General features: G+C 42.4%; 1 long non-coding RNA gene across 1 annotated transcript; it reads left to right on the top strand.

Moving 5' to 3' along the window:
- Positions 1–61: 61 nt before the first annotated feature.
- On the top strand, positions 62–6,841 carry LOC121299300. Its single transcript, XR_005947380.1, has 3 exons — positions 62–323; positions 4,299–4,552; positions 5,738–6,841. It is a non-coding gene; the product is annotated as an uncharacterized LOC121299300 (long non-coding RNA).
- Positions 6,842–11,644: the final 4,803 nt, after the last annotated feature.

Genomic DNA, 11,644 nt, shown 5'->3' with positions numbered 1-11,644 from the left:
TGTGAGAGAGAGAGAGATAGAGAGAGAGAGAGAGAGAGAGAGAGAGAGAGAGAGAGAGAGAGAGAGAGAGAGAGAGAGAGGTTTTAGCCAAGAAGACTCCTCCTGCCAGTGGACTGAAGAAAAAAACTTTGGCTTACAGTCTTCCAACATTTAAGAGCTCCTCTGGTCTTCACTCTTTTACTTCGCTCCAGTGGGAGTTAGCCAGGTTTGGACCGAGGAATTACCAAATGGACCACTGTATTTAAACAGGCGGACTTTAGGACACGGGATGGGGTGCGGAGAGTACCTGCTTCGAACTTGGCGGTGCTGAACAGGAGGCAACTGTGAGCAATTAAAAAGTGCGGTTAGGAAAAGACGTCAGCGTATTTACAGTACTGCCTTTAATATGTAGATTGAAGTGCTCGGTTTGTTGGATTCGGCTGTGCTAAAAAAAAATATAGAAATTATATTATATACAAATGATTCTAATAATCTAATCTAGGTGCTAGCTTTCTGTCCCTGAAGCCCAGTCTGCAGTGTTGAGTTTAAGTGCATGTCATTACATGGGCAGAATGTTAAAACGCAAACCAAACACTGAGCTGATCATATGCATCATAATTAGTTAAACACATTTTCTGAGTTATCAGAGGACCTTGAGATCTTGCAGAGCTGCTGTTTCAGCCCTGCAGCAGAATTCTTGTTTTTGGTCATACGCATAAGTAAAGGGTTGTTGCTGCACACGTATTCACTTTCCCATGAACCCTTATAGCAGTTTACTGCAGTATAACATGGTAAAAGCACAGCATACGTTTGGTAAAGCACATTCAATCATGGTATTGGCAAGGCACATGCAAGCAAGGTGCATCACAGACATGCATGAGCAATTTGATAAATCATGGGCCCTGTGCACTGTATTTTAAAACTGCTTGGGATTTACTGAAGCTTTAAAATGTCATCAATATGTTAATGGGTTGCAAGCGCAAATACACTCCCATCCACCTGAGAGCACACATTTCACAGTTAACTGCACAGTCACATGACGTGCGACTGCCCGCTTCTGAGGTGACCATCACTTTACTACTTGACTCATTGACTGGTCTACTGTTCTGTGCGACCCCAGCCGTGGGGTGCGTGTTGTAGCAATTAGTTTCAGTGCTTGTGGCAGCTTAACCTTGCGTCAGACTCACCTCTGTCAGTTTTAAGACTGCGGTATGTGAAAATTCTAAACGCCACAATGTGAAATTGCAAAGTTATGTTTCACATACCTTAACAGCATTAAAGGAAAATTCAACATGATCCTTTTACTGGCTGCTGGACGGCCTTGATAAAGAAAAAATCACTTGATTAGAAGTCCTCATAGATGAAGACATGACCAAGCACACACACACACACACACACACACACACACACACACACACACACACACACACACACATTGACACACATAAGAAAACACCCCTTTTAAAATCCACGTGGACTTAAAATGCATGCAGTTAGGAGTGTTTGGGCTGGAAACTAGGAGTGTGGGGTGGGGCTTGGAGGCACAGTGTTTTTGTAGTTTTCCCATGTTTTTCCCGTGGTTGTACGGTCCATTTACCACAGATTAGCCTGGTTTACGTTTACTCATATGCTTTACCATTCCGCTCTATTCTTTACAGTGTTTGTCTATGCTTTACCATGCGGTCACTCTGCTTTATTACACTTTGCTATGCTTTTACTACGGTACACTTTCATAAGGGATGTACTCGTCTTTTAACAGCTGGGGCGATTGATGCCAGACACCTTTGTGTGGAGTTTCATAAAGAAAATGGCTTGGAGCCTAAGTGGTGCCCACGTGCCCTAAGAGAAAGAACACTTCCTTCAAGGCAAGCTGGAGTCATGCTTGCGGGAGAACTCTCATTGCCACTGCCAGTGCTATTGCCTCTGTGTGGGCTGCAGAGCTGCCAATCCAAGATAGAACAGTGTCATTTAAAAAGCAGTCTCCTGTTGATTTGTCATGGGGGCAGGGCTGGCGAGGAGCTGCACCACAGGCAGCGTGGGAAGTGATAACTGCTGGAATGACTGGATAGGAGCTAATCCCAGTACCCAGTCTGCCAGGGGATTACCGGTTTGGAGAAAATGCACACTCTTTGACCCACTCTTTATTATTATTATTATTATTATTATTATTATTATTATTATTATTATTATTATTATTATTATTATACTCATGAATTATGTATTATCCTTAAGAAACCCTGCAGATCACAGTATTACCAGCAGGGGTAGCACAATGAGTTACTGTTAAATATATGTGAGTATACAATTGCTGTGTTACTGTACACATTGTAATTATGTGTAAGTACACATGTATTCACAAAGTAACTACTATGTAAATACACAGTAATGAGAGACACTTAGTGTAAAGTGTTACCCCCGTTTAAAAGGGGAAAGGTAGTAACGTGCTTGGTAAAATGTTCCTCCTGCTGTCTGTGCCCGGGTACCAGGGAAGACAGGTAGAAAGGTTCCAGTATTCAATGCAGTGTTCCACTTCCACCTTCTACAGAGCAGGCACTGAGCTGCAGAAAGAACAGCAGGATCATGTAAATAACATAGAAAGTATGTTGGCTGAAAACCGTGAACACACCCTGGTTATGCACAGTAAGGACAAAACACCAATGTACTAACACTGGCTAAATACACTCCACACTTGTTCTTTTATCACAGCAGTAGTGTCATTATGTGCAGGTGTTTGTTTATATACTGAAGTTTGTTCACTGGAAAATCTTTCCTGCTTCATAACATGTTTGTAATGGTTTCCCAGGGGAAGCAGGCAGATCAGATTAGTCACTGATTTACTGAAACTGTGACAAAGAATTCAATCCTGGGAGAATTAAAAGTGAATTGTTAAGCAATGACATAAGGGTATATAGTGCCACAAGTGTGTCTTCTCATTCAGAACAAATTATATTTTATCCCAGCCTGACGTCTTTTCCATTCTTTGGAGTTGATTTTAAGTGTTGATCATGTGGTTATACGGCTATCCTGCACATCTAATGGCTCTATATGCAACAGTATTATGAATAAACTAACAGTTCAGTTCTGCTTTAGCCTGCAGGGCTTAATGGAATTCACTAGAGTGTGGTGCGGTGTGGGTAGGTGTCATCACTGTCCCAGAATTCTCTCCAAGTTTCTGCACTCATAAACAGTTTACTGTTAACCTTGGATGGAAAAGTCTCCCCCACCACCCGCCTGACAAAGCAGGCCTGCATTAACCTGGGATTTATGGCAGAATGAGGTTATTACCTGCAGATAAAGAGCTGTTGTTTTATAATAAGGTGATGAATATAGTGCCTGTGAGAGGTGGGGTGCTGAATCAAGACCTCTACCTACCCACAAGGGCACTTCAACAGGGCCAGCAAGCACAGGATGAATTCAGTGGCAGTAAGGGAGTCAGTTCAATAGGGCAGTAAGGGAGTCTGTTGGCAGTGCTGGAGATTTAGAGACAAGTTTGAAGTAATTGTAGCTAACAATATAGTTTCAGAAATTCCTCTGTCCATTTTATAAGTCTCCTATTTGCAAATTTTTTGAAAGAAACATCTCGTGCAGAAAACCTGTTTTTTTTTCCATTTCAAAACATGATATCTGGTACTACATTAGTTTAAAGAGCACTCTGTTTGAAAGCCATGCTTTTTGACCGTCTTGTACTTCCTAGGTCATGTCATGTAGAGCATGAAATTGCCCCCACCCCTTCACTGGCTTCTTTCCTGTCAATAACCAATCAGCTGCTTCCTCTATTGAATGACATGCTTTGCCCCAGAAGACACTGCTGGGGTAAAATAACCAAGATAGTGCCGATAACACAAGAACAAGGCATAGAAACTGAGAGCTTCCATACCCTAAAGTAACACCAGATATCATGTTTATAAATGAAAATACACGCCAGCTTTAACATGTGTTTATTTTAAAACTGCACATTTCACACATATGTAGCTAATGGAGGTGAAAAAGGGCTAAGAATTGTGGAATTATTTTGTTTGCTACAACTTTTAGAACACCATTATAATTATTGCACAGAAGATCCCTTCACAGACGATACCATTGCCAACATGGCAATACAATGGATTCAGAAGAAATATTGCACAGTGGTCCTGATACTGTGGCATACTGGCACTGATACTGTGATATCATGCTGGAAAATGTTTACCTTGTAGCTGCTCACACCACTCCCACAGCAGTACCCCACTGCATTGCCATTGAGGGTCATTGTGAAAGGGGTTGTTTTTAATCTGTGTAAACTGTTGCTTCATTGTGGAATGACTGCTTCTCCTTTTTTTTAGTTTCTTGTTTCACAGGTTGGCTGAATTACTCCCCAAGTGACAATAAAGTGCGAGAATTCAGGGTCTCACTGTTGCCATCTATCACTCTAATTGGTGCGGGAAGGAAAACACAAACAGAGCAGCGCGAGCTGAGACAGAGGGCTCCTTTCAGCCCCCTCGACAGGCGCTGCTCCTGGGCTCAGCCTGTAATGTTTTCCAAACGGTGTGTGGAGCTGGCCAGCATGAGAGTGAGACCTGTGTCAGAACAGGAAAGGGTAAGATATGCAATATAACTGTCTTCTTGCAAGAAAGAAACTGCACCGCATTTAAATCAGATTGAAAAAAGACATAGCATTTGAATTTAGCATGCCGGGTAACCGCTCTTCAGTGGCATTCGTTACAGATCTTCGGGCCAAATGCTACAAAGTAACAGCTTTTTGCTAAAATTAAATAAGCCGTTTCCTGTCCAGGGCACTGCTGTTAATGTTACTTCAATAGAGGTTAATACATAACTGCATATCCTTAAACTGGCTATGCTGGCTCTTAAACTAGACATTCATATTTACCAAGACTGACTCAATTTCTTTGACATTCAGAGCAACAGAATAGTATTGTCTTTCAATATATTAACTTGAGCTATCCAATTCAGACCCATTGTACCGTGCCAAAGCAATTCAACACCTGATATAACTGTCCTTTAAGAGGACTGAGACCCACATGTATATGTTTCCATATAATTCATTTTAGTGCATATTCTGAGCTAGTTTTAGAAAGTGGCTTACAAAGTGCATCTAAAACTAGCATTTTTAATGTTTCTGTTGAGCACAGTTACAGCAGCTCTGTGAAATATCCCAAATGTATTCTGCTTTCATTCCTGATTCTATGCCGTGTATTGTGCAATAAATGGTACATCTTAAAGACAAATTCTAAAACTAAACACTTAAAGAATACATCTCAATGTCTGGAAGCACTCCCTTTACAAACTGAGAGTCTAACACACATGTTCAGTTATACTACAATTCTTATGACTTCTAATGCCAAAGCATAAAATCACCCCACTGGGTAAAAGCAGAGGGAGGGAAACAAAATATTTTTAAATAGTCTATCATTAATCTATGTATACTTAGATTAATATCATCCATATTGTACAGACAATACCTAATGTTAGACCCACAGGACACACTTAGGGAACACAAAGGTGACTGTACCCTTCACAAGCCTCACTGAGTCTCAGTACATCATAATTAATCAACTGAATTTCTGTGGAACAGCAGGGGTGGGTTGAGCACTGCAGTAAAAACATATTTAAGACCCTCATTTTTTCCAGCTATTCTGAGAAACTGGAATAGAACGATCCATCAGTGAGCCCTGTCTGATCCCGCCTAGAGCCTGCGAAAAAATATAACGGCTTCTTTCCAATTTCATTATTAAGGTAGAAATGCTGATTCTTTTTGTTTCAGGAAGCTATTCCTATCAAGTAACTGGTCAGCCGTGGCTGGAGGACAAGGAGGCCGTTGTCCTGGAGGCCAGCTAGGCTTTTTCCACTGCTCATTCCTGTAGACACGTTGAGTGCAAAGCAATGCACTGGTGCCTTTGGGAACATGGTAAATTTGGTACAAGAAGAAATCTACATTCACTAACCAAAAAAACTGCACTTTTCAATACTGAAAGACTATCAGACTATCAGACCCTTGCCCTATTCATTGTACCAAAGTAAATGCCGCATTTACCCATATACTGTCCCAAGATTGAAATTTGTACCACCCAAATAAAAAAGCGTTCCTGGCACAATTCTGTTGCATCTGCACTTGGACATGAATGTTGAAGTTTCAGGTTTGTAGTCTCTCATCACCTTTCTGAAATGTTTTCTCATGTCTGTCTGCAGCCCAGCAGTGTTGTGCTCTATATGCTGTTCCCCAGTGAAACTACATCAACAGCAAACTCCATTCATGGCTTCTTTCTGCACGGCCCCCACAGAACCAGAACTTTATCAGGGGAAACTTCCCTGTTAGATAATCCCACCAGCTCAGCTAATCTAGGAGTGGGGGGTTGTACTGTACACATGGAAAACTTGAAATTCCAACAAGTGATAATGCTGTGTGCTCTGCAAAGAAAGAAAGAGACGAAAAAGGCAATGGCCTTAAACTGGGGTGACTCAGACTGTCTGAGAGCATTCGATGCTACCTGGAGCCCTCTTTGAAGATGACATCATGTCGTCCGTCCTTGAGTTTCTCCAGAAGCAGTAATGCTATGCCTGGGCCCGTTTCAGGAAACATTGCAGTGTACCATCACATGACAGAGAACTGGACTGCACTGCTTCTACCTGGAGAAACACACGGGCATGAAGCACAGGCCGTCAGCACTATGCAAAAATGGAAGGGAAGAAATGGAATCGTCCTCAAAGGTCACGCGGCATTCAAAACCTTTGTGCAGCAACCTGTTTTAAAAAAAAAAATCATAATTAGATATGGGAATTATGTGTAATTACATCATTAGCGATGTAACATTGAGAATGCAGTGGTCCTATATATAATAACACAAATAAGGGGGACTGCGATGGTATGGTAAAGGGGTACAGCACAGTATCATAGTACCATGTCAGTACCTATATGCTGCCTTATTAGGACTTGTGTGTGATATTTTTAAATAGCTCCCAGGTGTTGTACATCATTTAGTTCTCATATCCCTTTGTGCCACTGTGTGTATCATTTTACCACATTTAGTTTCCTATCTTTTTTTTCTTTTTCAAAGTTTTGGCAGGGCTCCACAGAGTTCAGAGAAACTGTTTTAAAATTTAAAATTAAAATAAAAAATGAAGGGGGTGTGGGGAGGTTGTAGGCCTTCATCTGGGTCTTAGCCCAAGGAAGGAAGGCAGGGAAAGAGAAAATGTTTCAAACTCAGCAAAGTAAATTCCAGTGGGATGGAAAGTGTCCATAGAGCTGTGGAGAGAATTATTGCTAGAGCTGTGGAGAGATGGATGTTCGCTTGTAAAATCTGTTTTTTTTTTTTTGTTTGTTTTTGTGCTAAAGCTAAAGCTATATATAGCTTATTTATTTACAACGTTTGTGATGTGAGGAATGAGGGGGGGCCTTCTAGAACCCTTAGAAACTGCAGGAACATGACTGAGCAATAGAAATCAAAACACAAACTTTTACCACTTTCTTTCCAAAAGATTTTTAAAATGATTACGGAACACTGCAGATGTCAACATTTCTTTTTTTGTTTTTAATCAGTTCTGACCAGCTTATTACATCATGGAAAACACAAGTAAAGAAGGATAACAATGTAGCTCTTAGAATCACTATTTATTTACCTGACTCTGCCTAACTGGGTTCCTGAAAAAAAAAACATTGTGTTTTGAAATTAAGTCATTAACGGAGTGCTAATCTTTCCACCAAGACACTCAGCAGTCCGCGCATCTCCATGGCAACTGTTAGGCCTTCATATGGCTCCATGACCAGGCCTGTTTTCAAGCCTGGAAACAACAAGTGACTTAAACTGGGGTCTACCACTTTGCAAACAATTGTGTCAACGCTATATTGTGTATTGTATCTATATTGTATTAATATTTTCACTCTTCCATGTCCCTCATTTTGTTTTTTTTTCCCCTGGGTGTGTCAAATTCAGGTGGGGAAAAAAGGGGGGGCATGCAAACTTGCTGTGCTCTACCCCGTAGTTGTGCAGTGTGGCATTGACAGAGCTCTGTCAGCCAGACAATATTGCATTCACTGAGCCTGGCCGTTACAATCCCTGCAGCTCAAATAAAAACCCTGGAAAAACAGAGAAATGAAGACGTGGTTGAAACCAACTGAAAACAAATCATAATAATATTAATAATAATAGTGTTTTGAGTTAGCACTGCAAGTCTTTTATTATTAAATAGCCCCCTTGTCTATCGTTCGTCCAGCAGTAAGAATTGTAAATTAAGAGAAGAGAGAAAGGAAAAGCCAGAGAATAAACTGGCCCTTTGTCCGACTACCTGGGCAGTGTTTCAAATCAAACACTGCAATAAAAATAACTTTTTCCTTTTTCCTTTTTTCTGTGTTTGCCCCCCCCCCCCCCCCCCCCCCCCCCCCCCCCCCCCCCAAAGATTGTACTCAGGAATAGCTTTAAAACAAAAAATATTCAGACTCAGTCCCTGGATAATTCATGTAGGCCCACAGGTAATCTTTTCTTCAGAGAAGCTAGGCCAGTTCATCAAAATTTAAAGAAAGAGTGAAGTTAATAGGATGATCCGTTTGACAAAATGAACCAGGTATGGGTGTTTTGTTTAGAATTTTGACCCCTGGAATTAGGTGTGGTTGTTCTATGCACAGGATGACCTCTGTAGGCAGGATAAGACGTACTGGAATTTTGGCAAATACTTCACTGTGATTGGGTGGATTCTGATATGTGGGTTATAATGGTATGAAAGTATCCAGCAACTGATGGGTCCAGCAACAGAGATTCCCATGCATCTGAACTGCATGACAATGCCAAACCAATTCAATTACATTAGTATATTAGTACGTTATCTCCCAAAGTTGTGTCACAGTGAGAGCAGCTCCTGTGTTGTTACTGTACAGATACATGCATATGCCTCTGCTTAAAAAAAACATCACTGGCGGCTCGTCTAATATAAGGAGACAGCGAGCTCCCCCTGACGGCTGTGCTGTGACTGTCAGATCCTTTCCCCTCCGCAAGCCCGCTGCTTCACACGGAACTGTTTGCTTTAGCGTCTGGGAAGGAAGAGCTGGGAAACTGGCTGCCCTGTAAAGCTCCACTTTGGAATGTATGTAGCGGAAGCCTGGCGAAGGAAGTTCACATTCGTATACTACTACTGCTACACTGTCAGCTGCTTTATTTTCTTTTTACACAACCAGAGGGACTGAGCAGTCAGGTCTGGAGACTGAAGGTACCGCAGGAAGAACAGCCCTGCAATGCCAATGCGCCTCAATAACCCCTGGGGTGAGAGGGGAGTTCAGGCTCCATTCATTCCCATCCCATTACTCTGGAAGACTGCCTGCAAAGGTGCCAGAGCATACACATGGAGTAACACCTCCAGAACTCCTGATTCATCATGGACTCACCGAATCTGTGCCAGAAGCAAAACAGTACTGCACCCCCCGCTACATAAAACGTTTGAAAGCAGGCTCTTTTCTGGGCTAACCTTTATAAGAGTTTAAAAAGTAAAAAGAAAGTTATTGGTTTCAATGCCTTGCTCTCATGAAATCTGTTACACAATTCCTCAGTCACCTTAGAGGTAGCTTTTAGGTAAAAGCATATAACTGGCTGTGCCAATGACAGGAAAGAAGCTGTTGATGCCGTGGGGACGGTTTCTCCCTCCAGGTGAAACACCCAAGGAAGTGCAACACTATTTGAAAGCATGGTTGCAAACAGAGATTTCTTTAACATAGTGTAGTACCAGATCTAAAAATACATGTTTATAATAACATGCGCTTCTTTAAAAAGTGCACATCTCAGACCTTCACAACAAGTGGAAATGCACAATAGGTCATATCGACGGAATCGCCTCCATGTCCTCAGCCAGGTAGAAACTGATGTGAGTGACCCAGTTTATCTGATTGCAGTGATCTCCACAATGTACGATGGAGTATATATTAAATATCGGACTTGTGATTTTGATGAATGAAGGTATGGCAGTGCCACACGTACCAGTGGAGGAACAGGCCTGGCTTGTGTGTGATTCTTCGGACGGAGTCGTGCTGGAGGTCAGGTTTGGAGGTGTGGAAGGGGTAGGGGGGTTCTGGTTTGGATCCAAGACAAACAGCAGCATCTCAGAATGCCTGGATTCATAAGCCGGCAGCCTGCCTGTGTGCAGCGCTCAGTGTAGAGGGGGTGTCAGAGCTGAGTGCCGTGCAGCAGTGTTGGAGATGGGAATAACCCCTTCACTACTGCTGCCAAAGCAGCTCATCACTGGACACCTCCTCCAGTCAGTATAATAAGTAGAATAAGAATAAGTGACAATGTGGGAAAGCCAGTGGACAGCACATGAATCAGGTCAATACCTGTGCCCCAATGCTACCTGATTCAGGGTGTCTCTGTGCAAAAAAGGGTTGAGCTCAAACCTGAACCTATTGCTGACAGAATGACAGAGATGAGAGTAAATCATACTGGACCGTGGCAGCAGCACTGCTGTTGGATGACATTATTTAATTAATAAGAGCTCTTTATTCTTTATTGCTCTAATTAGTCTTGCACCCTGATTTCAACATAAATTTCAGTCGTGCGCAGATGGTCAGGGACACTGGGTTCTGTGTGCAAGCCGGCCCCCAACACCCTCCCCCCCATCCCAGAATTAATGGACAGCCAGATGCATTTGCAATCAGAGAAATGCAAATGAGCACACAGCAAGTGTGACTTTGAATAGGTGGGCGGATTGTACACAAAATGCTGAGTTAAATATATACGCTGGAAACTGTCAGAGGTAAACCAAGGCCAGCCACCACTGAAGTAAAAAATAATAATAATACATGGATTTTGTCTCCCTGTTTGCTTCACAAATCACACACATTACTGCCCCGATACATTAGGGGGCACTATTCCTAATTTGTATAACAATACAACGGTTAAGCATCCTGACAGCTTCAGTAACTGCTGTGCGCGTCTAACACTTCCATTGCTTATCTGCTGTCAGAGCCCGGATTCTGATCCAGGGTACAGCCACCAATCAGCAGCAGTGGTTTACAGGTGATCAGTAATACTGAATGGGATTTGAAAGCCAATCTGTGGCACCAGAAAAACAGGGAGGAGGCTGGGTGCGAACTGACGACCACAATGCAAACGAGCATCTTAACCACAATGCAAATGAGCATCTTAACCACAATGCAAACGAGCATCTTAACCACAATGCAAACAAGCATCTTAACCGCAATGCAAACGAGCATCTTAACCACAATGCAAATGAGCCAGACCCCTTTAGCGCAGAGCTCCAGGCAGTGCAAGAGTCCTCCAAAGTGATCGTACATCATCACCAGCTCAGGCAGGCTGATTCCAACAGTGTGGAGGGCTGCTGGCCTGCCTATGAGAGGCCCATTGACTGTGCGCTCTCTCGCCACAGCACACTGGCGTATTCATACCGCCCCTCAGTCTGTCAGGGCGCCTGCTTACTCTAAGGGGAAAAGAGGCTTGTAGTATTTCAATGAATAGATGTATTATAGACAACAAGCTTGCAAGCCATACATTAACGAGCTCTAACTGCGTGCTTGAAAGAAGCTTAAATATTGACTGAATCATTAAAAAAATAATATATATTTTTAAAATTCTTATAAATATTCCTGGCATCTCATTTTTGGCAGCAGCCAATATTATAAGAACTGTGATCACCTCCAAGCCCCCTGACCTGGGTTCACCTGCGCAGAGAGAAT

Source organism: Polyodon spathula, chromosome 24, assembly GCF_017654505.1.
Source record: "Polyodon spathula isolate WHYD16114869_AA chromosome 24, ASM1765450v1, whole genome shotgun sequence".
In the NCBI taxonomy this organism is placed as follows: Eukaryota; Metazoa; Chordata; class Actinopteri; order Acipenseriformes; family Polyodontidae; genus Polyodon; species Polyodon spathula.
Note: the sequence above shows the minus strand (reverse complement) of the source record. Positions and strands in the feature narration are given on the sequence as shown.